Consider the following 16,285-nt stretch of genomic DNA (forward strand, 5'->3'; position numbering starts at 1 on the left):
TTTTAATCAATTTACCAATCTGTGTTTTTTGATTGAAGAATATACACCATTTAATTCAATATTGCTACAGGGTGATGACCTTTACTTTCTGTCATTTTTTTATTTCTAAAGTTTAAATCAACTTGACTCTCTAATTGAATAAATTCTAGTGAAATTCATCCCTATGCTGATTTTTATTTTTATTTTTCATTTCTTCTGCATGAAATATTTCATTGTGTATGTTTTGTAATGCAGACTTAGTGGTTATACATTCTTTTAGTTTCTTTTTTTCATGGAAGGTTTTCATTTCATATTCAATTCTGAAGGATAATTTTGCTGGATATTGCAATCTTGTTGCCACCATTTTTTTTCTGGATTTGTTATATATTATTCCAAGCCCTTCTGGATTTAGGGCATGGGTCAAGATATCAGTTGAAATATGAATTGTTTTTCCTATAAATTTGACCTGTCATTTTTCTCCTACAGCTTCTAAAATTTTATCCTTATTCTGTATATTAGGCATTTTCATTATAGTGTCTTCGGGTTTTATTGCCTATTTGGAGTTTTATATGCATCTGGTATTTGGATTTCTATCTTATTCCTAAGATTTAGAAAGTTTTAAAATATTTCATTGAAAAGATTGTGCATTCCTATAGTTTGCATTTCAGGGTCTTCTTCAACCTCAGTTATTTTAAATTTTGTCTCTTCGTGTTATCCCAGATTTCTTGAATATTCTGACATGGTCTCAACATTTTCTCTGTATTACTGATTTTATTTTCAACACTGTATAATTTGTCTTCAAGCCCTGAAAATCTATCTCCAAAGTGGTCAGAGCTATTGGTGATGCTTTCCATTGAATTCTTAGTTTGATTTATTGAGTTTTTATTTCCAGGTTTTCCATTTAGTTCTTTTTCAGAATCTCTCTCTTTGCTGAAAAGAAGTGAAACTTCCTGCATTTTATCTTTAAGTTCATTTCTTACATCTTTTAGCTCAATGAACATTTCAATATGAACTTTTAAAATTCTTCTCCAATAGTTCTTCCACTGTGGTGTCCATGGAGTCAATTGTTGATGTGTTGTGGGCTCTTTGGGGTGATATGTTCCCTTGCTTTTTCAAACTGCTTACATCCCACATATAGGGATGATTATCACTTTTTATTTTATGCAAAGGATTATTTAGTAAGCTTCTTTCTCTTAAGAGCCTTGAGCTGGACAAATATTCAGGCATTGCCTCAATGTATGTCCTCTGCTGTCCCCATTGTTAGCACTATTTAAAGAGAAGACTATGAACCCTATTTTCTATAATCACTTCAGAGCAAAGTCATATCCTGTTTAACCTGAGGAAAACCCCAAAATTCTTTGATACAGTTCTTCACAGTTCTTTTAATCCAGGCATAAACATGTAATAAAATTCTGAAATAGATTGAAAAATCAGTTATTAAGTATTGTAAGATTGTTATTACATTATATAGGGGTTGAAAAGAGAGGAGAGAAAAAATGGGTCAAAGAAGAGAGAAAAAGAAAGATATAAAATAATAATACATATCAAGGCAGAAAGAAGAGATAGGTGGGAGCGGGATTTGAGGCAGTATCTGGTAACATAAGAGGGAAAAGAGGGATTAAGAGGAGAATATAAGCCTGAACTAGGAAAACTGAATGAATCTAATCCCTGTTCTTTTTTTTTTTTTTTTTAGAAGAAATACAATCAAATGGTTTGAGGGCACAATATAAAATATCAAATAAAAATGAAGTTGACATTAGGGCTATTTGTAGTAAACCATGCCAATGTGAAGAATATTCTTATTGCATCTTTATTATGGTTTGGACCTGAGGTTTCCTCCCAACACTCACATGTGAGACAATGCAAAGAGATTTAGAGGAGAAATGACTGGGTTTGAGAGCCTTAACTCGATAAATGAATTAATCCCTGAGATTAATTAATCCCTTGGGTCAACTGAGTGGTAACTGAAGGCAGGTAGGATGTGGCTGGTGGGCATTGGAAGTGTTTGGGGCATATATATTTTGCATCTGGAGAGAGCAGTCTCTCTCTCTCTCTCTCTCTCTCTCCTTGCTGATCATCATATGAGCTGCTTCCCTCCCCATATCTTCTGCCATGATCTTCTGCCTCACTGTGAGACCACAGACTGACTATGGACTGAGACCTCTGAAACCGTGAGCTCCCTAATAAACTTCCTCCTCTGAAATTGTGTTTGTCAAGTCTTAGTCACAGCAGCAAAAAAGTTGACTAAAGTAGTCTTTATCTGGATTTCATCAGGATTTGGGACTTTTAAAAGGTGTCCATCACTCTTTGACTTTGGATCCCCCAAGAAATGTTGGGGCATGAAGCCACTCCCCTAGTTGCTGTGGACCTTCCACCAGCTGGTTCTTAGTTGTCAGCCCAAGGGCCTGAGGTTGAATGCTTGGAGGGTGCAGTGCTGTGTCTGTTGGATATTTCTGTTGTGTGCTGGACCTCAGGATTGGATGTTGTCACTCTGACTGCTGCAAGTCACTACACACCTGCTTCCCTTCACAGAGTCCTCTTCAAAGTAGCAGAAAGCCTGGTTGCTGTCTGCAAGCAAAGGGTTTGCAGCTGTGGGTTCTCTGTGGGTGCTCTGTGGTGCAGAAGCATCACCCCAACCAACACTGATCACTGGAGCACTAGCCCTATCGCTGTGAAAGAGACTCAGTTTATTCACCTGAGTTCTAGCTCCCACTGCCCATTGTGAACCATGGGCACTGCTCCCCTCCATTGTTGGGGAATAAAAGAGCTGTTCTACCCATGTAGAAACTCCTACTGGGTGCAGACATGAATCATGGGTGCTATCCCCCTCTCTTGCCTGGAACAGAGACTACTTTCCTGTGCAGTTCTGAGCTCTCACTTCCTATCACCATGAATTGTGCAGGTTCACTCCTTCTCTAGCCAGGCTCCCACAAAGGCTGTGGAGAGTGCTGGGTTCAGCTGGTTTTTTGAAGGGTGGGTATGCTCCACTCAACTCTTCCTATTCACTATGAGGTGAAGGGGGTTTCAGCAGCTTTCAACTACTTGAAATCCCTCTACAAATACCTTTTACAGGGAATATTGTGACATCCCACTGCAGGGGTACCCCTCTGGTTATATTTGTTGCTACCTAAAGATGGGGAGAAGCTATGTTGATTTAATTTCTTCTAGTGTAGCTGGCCAACTGTGGGCTTCATAAAATGGTTACCATATCTGGCATGGTTTTCTGTCCACAAGTTGGGTTAAATGGCTTGATGTCTTTCAGTGACCCCACTGCTACTCTGGTGTTCAAATTTGTTCTGCTCTTCTTTCCAGTTGTGTTAAAGGAGTGAGCTATGTGCTTTTTCTATCCCTCTTTCTTTCTCAGCTCCTCGTACCTCCCATTACCTTAGTTCAGGTATCAGGTTGAGGAACTCTGTCCTTATTTTCTTCTCTGGTACCTGAACTTCAAGTTTCTCCAGGTCTCAGACTGTGTAACATTGGGTCTAAGAGCACTTATTCTATTCTCCACCTCTCCAGTCAGCTATTCCATCACTGCCTCATTTCTGGACTGTGGGGGAGGGGAGGGTTGGGCATTTCTGCCTACCTCTGCTCCACTGCCCCTTCTCCCTTATTCTAAAGCAAAGTTGCCAAGTCTGGCCCATGTGCATAAAACTCCCATACATACAGCAGCTGTTCTGCATTATCCTGGAAAATATAACAGGGGAAACCAACTATCCAGGGAAAATAGCTTATTTTCCTATTCTTATGAAGAGAGAAGCAAATTCCCTCCACATTTAGAAAATCAGTAGCACAAAGGAGATAGATCAAGAGGAATAAACAAAATAACCAACCTCAAAATGAAACTGAAATAACTCAGGGAATAGAAAAGAACTTGAAGTGAGCAAATTTACTGTTATAATCCCTAGATTAGAGAAGTTACCACATCCATACAACAAAAACAAACTGCCATGAAGCAGTGTTCAAATTTGGTCTGCTCTTCTTTCCAGCTATGTTCCATCTGGGGAAGGGTCCCCAGGCTCTGAGGGATTACTTGCTCTTTGTTCCACCTTGCTCTCTGTTGAGGTCATAATGAGACTGGGTAGTAAAATAAAACTACTCTGGCCACAGGAAAGATAAGACATGCCACTAGGGCAGAACACAATCACATAAAGCTGGAAGATCTCGGATGTTTCAAGTGATCCATCATCCAATTAATAAAATGTACAGGAAGGAGACAGAGACAATGAAAGGTAGCATTATTAGTCACAGTCCACACAGATAATAGAATTCACCCTTGTGTAGTTCAAAGAAGACACTTTAACGTAAAGGTAGCTTATAGAGGTGTGGGCAGGGTAAAGGAATAGAACAAGAAATAGTGAAGCACCTAGATGCTAGCTAAAGCTAGAAGTAGTTACCTCCCTACAGTTAAGGAATATAAGGAGAAAACCAAGTTACTGGAGCCATAGGACTATGACAGATGGGGTGACCAGGGGAGCTGTGGTGTGGAGGCATCCCACTGTCATCAGATTCAGTTTGGAAAAAAGGACATGTGGGAAAGAAATGCACTTACAACCCTCTCCTTCCACTTTCAGTCTCCTATGGGTCTCTTCCATTGACCAAACCCAAGTGGAATTCCACTGCAAGGTCAGAGTAAGGACATAGGACTGACCTAAGAGTTTTTCCCTGTAGAGATTCTGGCAAGCAGGACCATCAAAGGCACACATACTGTGAGAGGGGTCCCCAGGCTCTGAGGGATCACTTGCTCTTTGTTCCACCTTGCTCTCTGCTGAGGTCATAAGGAGGCTGGGCAGTAAAATAAATCTACTCTGGCCACAGGAAAGATAAGACATGCCACTTGGGCAGCAAACACCTTCCTTGCCTCCCACCAGCAAGGGAGCCATGAAGTCTTCCTTGGAGCAAAGAAGAACACAGAACAATGGTGGAGGACAGATCTGGGTAGAATTCAAACTAAGCATGGTGTTCTCCCTTTATTCATGGAGAATATATTCCAATCTCTCCAGTGGATGACTGAAATAGCAGCTGAAACTAGCAGAGAAGACATTCACAGGGGTGGGCAGTAACCTCCTCATCCTAGACGTGTCTGAGGCAAGACACTGAGGATGGTGCCTCTGACATGGATGTCAGAGCCAACAGGGGAAAGAGAGTATCCATTCAGGGAGGCAGGGACTTGGTGATCCAGCACAGCCTCTTATACCCCAAGAACTCTGAAGAGATGGTGCACGTGACAGAGGGACAACAAAGAGTGAGAGTCAGAGCCCAAGCAAGGAGGTGCTGGAATGGGATCAGGAGGTCCTGCTATGGAGATTCAGTACATGCAGGGGGATCAACTGAGCAAAGTAGACATATTAAGGCATCCCACCCAAGCAGCTGGCCCTGCCCCATCCCAAACACACACCACCACTTCATCTCTCCAGGGTAAACCTGGACCTCCTGGAACCTTTGTCCTGAAGTATCCTCACCAATGATTTCTTTATTCTCCACTCCATTTCAAGGGTGTTGTCTTCTACTAAAGCTCCATCCCTATGGACTAATCCATGACCTTGAATCTGACCAGTACAGAGCATAGGATTTTTTTCTCCTTAAAGAAGAGTAGAAAAGGAAAAGGAAAAATGCACACTTTCTCCCAAGAGGTCTATATCCTCTGCTTTCTTTTAACAACTCAGCCCAGGGTGAATCATTTGCCTCTCTGTCGAGGATACCAGAGGAAAAATACCAAAGTAGCCCAGCCAGCATTCTTTATAGAGACTCTCCTAATCCTTGTCCCTGCCCTTTAGAACCACAGAGATTCATTCGAACAGTTCATTCGATTAAAACTTTAAACACATACCTGTGTTGGATACTGAATACAAGTACAGACTGGAGTGTAAGCAAAATAGATAACAGATTTCCATCTATTCCATTTACTCCCTTCTCACTGTATGCTTAGCTGTGTTACCCTACCAAATTTGTAGGATACAATGATGTATTGCTCAGCTAATGTGAAGTAGCAAACAACAAAATCTCCATGACATAAACACATAGCTGCTTGTAAGGCAGAGGTTAGCTCACCTGGGCTAGCACAATGGGGCAGCTCTGCTTCAAGCTGTAAATCCAACTGAACTTGACTTCTCACTGAAATTCTGCTTTCTCTATCCATGTTCACTCTGGAGCCCAGGCTACAGATATAATTCAAAAGAAGTATTACCCACCCAGATGGCAGAAGTGCAAGAAGATAAGCCCAGGCATGCAAGGTTATTTCTAGACCTACTTGAGACATATCTGCTAATATCCATTGGTCAAAGCAAGCTGCAAGGCTGAGAACAAGGTCAAAGGGCAAGGCACTGCACCCAACCTTCCCCAAGGACAAAGCATGTCACAGAGCCACATCCAACATTAATCAAACCAGGCTCCATACTCTTCTGATGACGTTGGTGGTGGGAGAGTGCAACAAGTTTGAACAATGACATATCACAGGTAATAATACAATTCCAGAAATATTGAAAGAATAACATTCAGTTCTGTCCTATTAAATTCAGCATCCTTCATTGTCAGGTTCAACTCATTTTTCCAGAGATAATTTTAAATCTTTCCAGAAAAGATACCTCAATTCTACCATATTGTGAAAATAAGAAATAAAATCTCAAAATTTCTCTTGCCTTATAGCATTTTCAGTGTGGATGGATAATGGCTCCTCTACTCTCCTAGATCTGTTGACTAGAGACACACAAAAGAATATGGTAATAGTAATCCTATACATGATTAATATATGTATGCCATGATTAATATGAATCCTACATGAGAAAATTCCTAGATCCAAATGAGACTAAAACAAGGTTATAATCAATAACTAATCCCACTTTTAGAAAGATTGTATTTCTCATGTCATATATTTTCTTTCTTGGAGGGTTTATTGTTATCATTTCCATTCTCAACATGTTTCCTTTCCTCATTCACTTCTCACAAGGATGAAACTGTATGGCATCATAGTGTGATAGGGGCCCACTTCATGCTTTGAGTATGAACCTTACTGATTCTCCACTGGCTACGGGTAGTTCTTTTTAAAACTGTCAAGTCTCTCTCTTTCTCTCTCTCCCTCTCTCCTCCTCCTCCTCCTTCTCTCTTCTCTTCCCTTTTCTTCTCTTCCCCTTCTCCCTTTCCCTAACTTTGGGGAAAGCATTATTAACTTTCCATCCACTACTGGCCAGGTTATCATGCCCTTCAGCTCACTGACCACAAGAATAAAGAAATCTGGGTCAGCAAGATGTGCAGACTTGGAAAATGAAGTCAACACCTCCAAACAATGGGTACCTCAAAGCCACCATGTGGACATGAATCATGTCTTCTGACAAGTATCCCATAGCCTAGTCTCTGAATTTCTCTCATAAATCCCTATTTGCAGTCCTCATAAGTGGAACACTAGCTCTTTAGACACTAGTATGCTACTTTCTTCATTTGCTAGCAAGTAAATATATCTTAGTTTTCCTTTTATTCAAAACCTTGTCCTCATTATTTGGATCAGGACCTGGGACAAGGACTAAGCTTAACATTAGTTCTAGGTTGTTAAAATCAAATATAATATAATCAATACATTCTACTCATAATATTGTCAATAATTAATTAGAATTGTTCAGTTTCACTGGTATTGCTTTTCACATCTTTTCTTGTATGTTACCTTTTCTTGTATTCATATTTTATTTTGATGAAGTATATCCTCTAATAATTCATAAGTAACCATGTTAGTTGTAAACAGAACTTCTTACCTTAAGATGTTTTATATTTGTGCTCACATTTTACTTATGGATTGAGTATAGAATTAAAATTTTTGCATTAGTCCATTTTTGTTACTAAAAATTCCCAAGTCAGGCTGATTTTATAAAGATGAGATTTATTTAGCTCACAGCTTTGGAGGCTTAAATTCAAAGTTAGTCAGCTCCATTATTTTAATCTCTGAAGAGGGCCTTAATGGCATCATGCAGGAGTACCTCAAGGTCACCACATGGACATGAATCGTTTCTTCTGACAGAGAACAAGAGATCATGCCACTAAAAAGGAATTCAGAGAGGAAGTGAGGAGTCTCGCCCTCTTTCATAACAACTCACTGATGCTAGAGCTCAGTTTCCACAAGAGCAACCTCAATTCCTTCTGAGGGCAGTTTTTCCAATGACCTAAGGGTCTCCTACAAGGTTCCAGCTCTTAAAAGTCTCACTACCTCTCAGCCCCACCCTAGCACGGACCAAGCTTCCAACATGTGTACCAACATACTCAAGCTATGGTGAAATTAGTTTCATCCCAGGATTTCAAAGATACTGTTCCATTGTCTTTTGAGTCAATGTTGTCAAATGAGAAAACTGTCAGTTTAATCTGCTTTTGTTTTTGCTGTTGTTTATAATTTTCCTCCAATTCAGACTTTTAGGATTTTCTCTCTGTTTGATGTTTAGAAATTTCAAAACATGGATTTAAGTCTGGATTTCTTCTTGTATTTCATCATCTATCATGTTATATTAATTATATTTAGCATATTTTTAGAAGATATTTTAGTTGATTCTCTATTTCTTTTTTTTCAAATAATAAACTTATTTTAATATTGCAAAAACAGCTTTCCAATCAGTAAAAGAAAAACATTTTATGAACATTTTATGAAAATAGCCAATACTTTGAACAAAGTAAAACACAAGTACTTACTATATAAATATTTTAATTATATACTTGAAACCCAAGAAAGCAGATATCATCACTCTCTGTTTCTGATTTTGAATTTAGATTTCCCTTCAGGTTACTATCCCTGTCTAGTCCTATAAATATTTTCTCTTTTTTTTTTATACTTTTTCCTTTTTCTCTGACTATAATCTTTTCTTGGAAAAAAATTATTCTCTTTTCTGCTTTTTTTCGTGTTTATTTTGGTGTTTTTAAATTTTTAAAATTTCATTTGTTCTAATTAGTTGTACATGACACTAGAAATCTTTTATACATTTTGATAGATCACACATAACGAGAGTATAATCTCTCATTTTTCTAATTATACATATTGCAGGATCACATCGGTCATGAAGTCATATAGGTACATGAGGTAATAATGTCTGTTTCACTTTACTATCAGTTAAAAAGATTTTTCTGTAGCTAAGTGTGTGTGTGTGTGTGTGTGTGTGTGTGTGTATGTTAATATAGTCAGATTCAAAAGCACTGAGAATTTCAAGATTTTAAGGAATCTCCACCCAAGATATCCTTTAGTAACTTAAAATGTGTCTAACATCCTGGCAAAATGGTTGTTATGATCAACAACGTACAACCTAAAGATATTAAAGTAATTTTCTAGATACAGTAAGTGTCCATAGTAATATCTGAATGAACTCAGGTTCCTTAACTGAAGGCCAAGATTATACAGTATTACTGTTTTGTAGGTGAGTGTTTACACAATAGAGTCAGAGATTGAATTCAGTGAACCTTCAATGCAAAGAATCAGAATGGAATTAGTGCATAAACTCTGTGATGAAGCTCAGAATAGAACTAACAGAAGGAGGACAGGTTTTAAGAGGAACAATGCCAGGTTTTGAAGCAATGGGGATTTTAAAAAAGAGATCAGAATATTGGGGATTACAACCAGTTTGATAAAGACAAAATAGGAATTAAAGATATAGGATGTAAAGGGCTATCTAGAAAGGCAAGTTAAGATAGGGAATTCAAGGTGTCCTCAACAGGTCTTTGATTTCTTGGAGGAATTGATCAATTTCAAGATTTATGTTGAAAGATATTATAATAATTTGAGCTACTGGGAAGAGTCTCCAGAGAACATAGGAATGTGAGAATGGCTTATAGAACCCTGAGTAACAAAGAACTAGAAGTTGCTGAACCACAGGATCTATGGCCCAGAGTAGGCATATTCTCACCTCCATCACTTTTACCAACTCATGTCCTTCCTATGTAATGTAGGGTAGGACAGGGGCATGTTTGGTTGGAAAAGCCTTCATGGAGTTTTAGGTGGGTAGGAGTAACATGCTTATGCTGAGACTATTGAATGAGACTCCATTTAACTTGTTTTCCAGGAATAGGGAGAGAGATATCTCCCATTCTTGGTCCTTGAAGCCAACCTTGTTTCAGGAAACTGCATCTTTATAGGATGAAGATTTAAAGATTGGAGACTGTCACTAGGCTCTGTACAAAAGGGATTTGGGAGTGAAAGCCCATTGGAAGGAAGGTACTTAGATAGTACTTAGGGAAATAGAAGTACTCTACTTCATAGGTAACCATCCCCATTGAATGAGAACCTATAAAGGGATTAGCTTATGTGAACCTGAATAAGACAGGTTCTTTTTAGGAAAAATAATTGGATTTTGTAATTTATAATGTTTCTCTCTGTGAAAAGTACTACCAATAACAACACATACATTTGTTCTTTGACTACTGTACATTCAAATGTTTCAGGGAAATCCCTGTGCTGTTTTTGGGTAAAGGAAAGCAATATGGTGGTTTTAGTAGGTGGTTTGCACCATGCTGAAGCACCAGGCTGCCACTTTTGGTACTAGATATTGAACCCAGGGGCACTTAACCACTAAGCTACATCCTTAGATCTTTTTATTTTTTATTTTGAAACTGAGTCCCACTAAGTTGCTTTAGGGTCTTGCTAAGTTGCTGATGCTGGCTTCGAACTTGCCATCCTCCTGCCTCAGCCTCCTGAGACTCTGGGAATACGGGTGTGTACCACCACACCTTGCTCCCAGCTTAGTATTTGATCCATGAATAGACAGTGGAGAGGGGACAGTGTAACTTTTACCTTGACTTGGGTTATCAGGTTTCTGTCCATTCAGGTAAAAGTCATGTCAGCTATTAGTTATATTTTCAGTTCAACTTTTAGGACAGACAATTTATGAAGATAAATTACTCTCAAACTCCACCAGTATATTGACTGTTGCTCTTAAATAGTAAGAAGTGTGCTTTCATTGAATGTTTCACAGAATGGAAGAAGTAGAGGCAGAAAGTGGTTAAAAAAAAAAGGTTTTAATTACATTTTAATCATATCAATCAATCAATAAGCGTCACTTAATGGATGGAAATGGAGACTATCATGCTAAGTGAAATAAACCAATCCCACAAAACCAAAGGTCGAATGTTCTCTCTGATATGCAGATGCTAATTCACAAAAAGGGAGGCGTATGGGAATAGGACAAACAGTAGAATGAAACAGACATAACTTTCCTATGTTCATATATGAATACATGACCAGTGTAACTTCACATCATGTACAACCACAAAAAAAGGAAGTTATACTCTGTGTATATTTGATATGTCAAAATACATTCTACTGTCATGTACAACTAAAAGAATGAATTTTAAAAATTTTTAAAAGACACAGTATTTAATGTAGTATTAATCAAACATCCACCATATTTACTTTTTCAAAATACTGGGGCTTACCCATTTTTGTTACATGATTTTGCTCTGGAAGTTTTCCAACAAACTTGGCGCTGGTGATTTCTGGCCTATATGAGATAACGGTGAAAATAAATCTGATACCAAGGTGAAGTGCTCCTTTGTGAAATTAATTTTCTTTCTCTGATTTTGTTTTGTGAAGTGTTTACTGTTAAAATTTTTCAATGGTCTCCTTGTCATTTTGTATAAAAATTTGCTCAGTAGAAACAGTTCTGCAGAAGTATGTTAAATGTTTAAAATTTTACTTTTGTAAATACCAATGGTCTTTCAAATACTTTAGGTTAGTGTGGTCTGGAAAAAAGAATGGGCAACAACAACAAAAAAGTACATTAGGAAAAGCATTCTAATGGAAGAGGAAATATGAAATTTGGTCAAGAAATTTGAATTAATTTATTTTATTGTGACTTTTAAATCATATTCTCATGTCTTACAATATACATACCTAAATAAATCTTAAATAAATTGAATTAGGTTTTATAGTAATCACTGAATTTTAAGTTTAAAATTAAGTTTGAAAGCTACACAGCACATTACATGCAATTTTTTCTCTTGAACACTTTATAATTTAGCATTGTATAGTTTTTTTTTTTTTTAATCTCTCTACTGTGTCCCAGGCTTCTTTATTTAAAAACAAAATATGAGTGATGTGGGGATTAAAATCAAGAGCATGATCGAACTTCACCTTCCCTCCAACCAGTTCCCCAAACTCCCCAGCCCCACCCTTTGTGCTTCCAATTCCTTCCTTAGTGAATTAAGAACTTAATCCCAAAAGCCCTGGTCCAGACTCCAGGTTCTCTCCCTAGCTTCTCATCTTTCCTCTGCCCCCAGAGGACAGGCACCTCAGTTTGAATGCATGGGAGAGCCCAGAGTGGTGACAGAGACAGAGGGAAAGGCTTCCCCCTCAGGAAAAGGGACTGGTGAGTAGAGTGTGGTGAAATGAGGGCCTCCTTAACCTGGGGTACCAAAATGGGGCCCTGGGGCCAGAGGAAAGGTCCCCCTGAGAAAGGAGACGCTGCAGCCTCAAAATCCTCTCGTTGGGAATAGTCAATTGATCGCTTGCCCTTCTGGCGCCGGTTACAGAACCACACTCGGATCACGTCCTTCTCAAGCCCCAACTGTTGGGCAGTGGGGCTGATCTGCTGCAGTGTGGGTTTAGGGCACTGCAGGAACATGTTCTCCAGGTTGCCTCTCACCCGGTTCTCGATACTGGTTCTCTTTCTCTTCCGGGCCTGCAGGAGGGTCTCCGCTTTGCATATCTCCTGAAGGTTCTCGTTGTTGTCTGCTTCCTCCACCTACTTCTGCAGCAGGGGCCGCAGCTTGCACATGTTCTTGAAACTGAGCTGCAGAGCCTCAAAGCGGCAGATGGTCGTTTGGCTGAACACCTTCCCAAAGAGAACCCCCAGGGTGAGCCCCACATCAGCCTGGGTATATCCCAGGGTGATCCTCTTCTGCTTCAGCAACTTGGCAAATTCCTCTAGTTCTTTCTGCAGAGCTTGGATATCTTGGCACTCCTCAGGGTTTTGCTCCACCTTCTCCTTCTCCACTTTCACCACATCAGGGTGGGCAAAGCAGGGCTTGGGGGAGGCCCCCTCAGAGTTGCTCTCCACCCCAGCTCCCACCTCGCTCTCAGGTTGAGAGGTCTCCAGGCCACTGTGGGGGACCAGGCCCATTCCAACCTGAGGTCCACAGTATGCCACCCCTCCGCAGAACTCATAGGGTGGAGGGCATGAGGGAATCCCCCACACCTCCGAACCTGGCCCAACCCCCGGCCCAATTCCAGGACCACCGGGAGGGCCTGGGAAGCTTAGCCAAGTCCGAGGGTCAATCCAGCCCGGCTCTGACCCTCCTGGCTGATCTCCCCCACCACCCGGAGGGGCGAGAAGGCAAAGTCCGAAGCCAGGTGTCCGGCCATGGGTTGGAAGGGCACCCCAAGCCGGGGGCCTGAAGAAATAGTTCGCCAAGCAACTACTCAACACCTCTCTCCATATTGTATAGTTTTTAGGAGAGCTTTTTCTCTATTTTGATCTTTGGTTCTGTATTTACACTAAAATAATATTAGAAATTGTGGAAATTTAGAAATTTAAGTCTGTTTCTCAACATTCAGATTGAAAAGGGATCACCCCATGTTTTCTGAGTCTTTACATTTAGAGTAAATTTAAATGTCTTCATCTAATTGAAGAATATATGTTTTGTGCAAAATGATAGCCAGTTCTAGATGCAGAGACTTTCAATAATCATATGGTAAGATTTTAACTGAGGAGGTTTTTGCATTTTAGTTTAAAAAATATCCATTCAAAGTTCTTACACTACATTCTAAGATTTCAAGTTTTAGAAGATTCTATAGTTATTTAAAAATTCATTCTCTAAGCTATTGGAGGTTAGGAAACATTTATGTGTATCATAGAGTACCTAGAATAAGGTATTGGATGTAAAAAAATTTTTAATATATTTGAACAAGAATAAATTGGGGGAAAGAGTTCTATATAATGAAGTGCTCTAAACAATATCATATGCATGAGATAGCTAAAAATGAAGGCTACTGAATTTCTAATTTTATATACTTAATTTATATACTCTTCTAAGGTTTAGGTGCATTATCTTGAAGTGATGTCATAAGTAAGAGGCAAACAAATGAGAGAAAAGTCATAAACATGAATATAGGTACCAGAATATCCTTAGCATCTTCCAAGTATGACCTTAAATTAAAACTTCACATTAAAATATCTTAAACTTCTTTTGAACCCCACCCCATATGCTTTTAAATGCATCTTTTCAAGCTGCATATCCTCCAGAATTCTGATTATCAATTCTTTCCTTCAGAGAAAAATTAATGAAACATTTCTTTTACTTTTTTTTCCCTGCTGAAAATGTTACAGATGGAAGATAGTTTATAACCATGTTTAATGAATTGAATTACTTATTTTATAGTAATAAACTAAATGCTTTATTATAGAAATAATTACAAAAAAGTAATTGTTCTGTAACACAAATCAATCTTATCAGTGTTATTAACATGAATAAAGCTTTGTGTTGTTTCTTTTCATACCTTACTCTAAATTCCTTTTCTTTTGTTCTTTTGCTTAAAGTTATATTCTTACCTCTCTGTTTCTTTCTCCTCCCTTACCTTTTAAAAAATTATTTACCCCTAGAGTCAGTATTTCCTTGAAAATTAATTTTCAGTATCTTTTATTTCAACAATCTGTCTCCATTCACTTATTGAGTTATCCTTTCTTGTTGTGTGTGACTTTCATTCATCAATCATTGCCCAAAAGGATTTAGTCTTTTCTTTCTTCTCTTTCTCCTAGGTGGAGCTGAATTTATTAATCTATTTTCTTTAGCTATTGTGATTGTAACCCATCTTATTATAAGCTATTCCTAAAACCTCTGCTTTTGTATTTTTCCTCCCAAGAGGTCATTCAGGCAAATATAAATTATGAAAACACATTAAAATACCACATTATTATTTCAAATTTCTTAAAATGATAATTTCTTCCAATGTGTCCCAAACTATAGATGGATTAAATGTTTTTCCAAGATTATTTAGGAAAAGAAAATTGATATATAATGGGGATCAGGGCCTTGGGTATGCTAAGTAGGCTTTCTACCCCAGTCCATTTTGCCACCTCTTTTAAAAATCAGATGACTAGATGTGTGAGATTGTCTCTGGGTATTATATTCTAGTCTATTGGTCTATGAGTCTGCATTTGGGTCAGTACCATGTTATTTCCCATATTGTGAATTTGTATTATGTTTCAAAATTGGGTATCCTGATGTCTTCAGAATTTCTCTTATTATTCAGGATTGTTTTAGTTATTCTTTTTTTTTTTCTTCCATTAAAATTTTAGGGTTAGGGGTGGGGAGGGGGTGAGGGAAGGAAAAATAATGAGACAAATATCATTACCCTATGTACATGTATGATTACACAAATGGTACAACTCTATGTACTACCAGAGAAACAATAGTTGTACCCCATTTGTGTACAATGAATCAAAATAAATTTTAAAAATAGAAAAAAAAGAATTTTAGGGTTATTTTTTATACTTCTGTGAGTATATCACTGGAATTTGATGAGAATTGCATGCAATGTGTGGATGACTTTCCATAATATGATTATTTTCACCGTATTAATATTGAACATAGTAGGTCTTTTTATCTTCTAATGTCATCAATTTCTTTTTTCAGCATTCTGTAATTTACTTGAATAGGATTTTAATCTCCTTGATTTTTTTCTTCTTCTTTTCTTTCTCTTTTTTATTTGAAGGTATTGTGAATGAAGTTATCTTGTTTTCAATCTCAGTGGGTTTGTTATTGGTTTATAGAAAAACAGTATTTTTGCATGTCAATTTTGTATCCTGCTACTCACTTAAATTTGCTTATAACATCTAGAATTTTTCCAGTAGAGTGTTTAGGTTCTTCTAAAATAGGATTATATTACCTGCATAAAGGGTAATTTCACTTTTTATTTCCTGTTTGTTTCTCTTTTGTTTCCTCTTGCCTAATTGCTCTGGCTAAAATTTCCAATACTACATTGTATAGGAGTGGGGAATTCGCACATACTTGTCTTGTTCTTGATTTTAGAGAAAATGCTTTAAATTCACCATTCAGTATCCTATTGACTTTGGATTTGACATACATAAATTTTATTATGTCTCTCCAAGTGGTTTGTTGCAGTTTGGGGTAAACAGAAGTATTTCCTAGAGAGGTCAATATTAGCAGGGTGCAATGGAACACATCTGTAATCCCAGCTACTTCAGAGGTTGAGGCAGGAGGATGGCAGGTCTATCTGAGCAATGAACAACCCAGGAACTTTAGAGAAACTTTGTTTTAAAGTAAAATAAAAATGTCTGTAAAGGAGTTTGGGAGTAGAGTGCTTACTAAGTATGCACAAGACCCTGGGTTCAAT

General features: G+C 38.1%; 1 pseudogene; it reads right to left on the reverse strand.

The window, feature by feature from the left end:
• Window positions 1-12,222: 12,222 nt before the first annotated feature.
• On the reverse strand, window positions 12,223-13,294 carry LOC124985497 (POU domain, class 5, transcription factor 1-like; annotated as a pseudogene).
• Between the last annotated feature and the right edge of the window lie 2,991 nt (window positions 13,295-16,285).

Source organism: Sciurus carolinensis, chromosome 5 (genome assembly GCF_902686445.1).
Source record: "Sciurus carolinensis chromosome 5, mSciCar1.2, whole genome shotgun sequence".
Classification (NCBI taxonomy): Eukaryota; Metazoa; Chordata; class Mammalia; order Rodentia; family Sciuridae; genus Sciurus; species Sciurus carolinensis.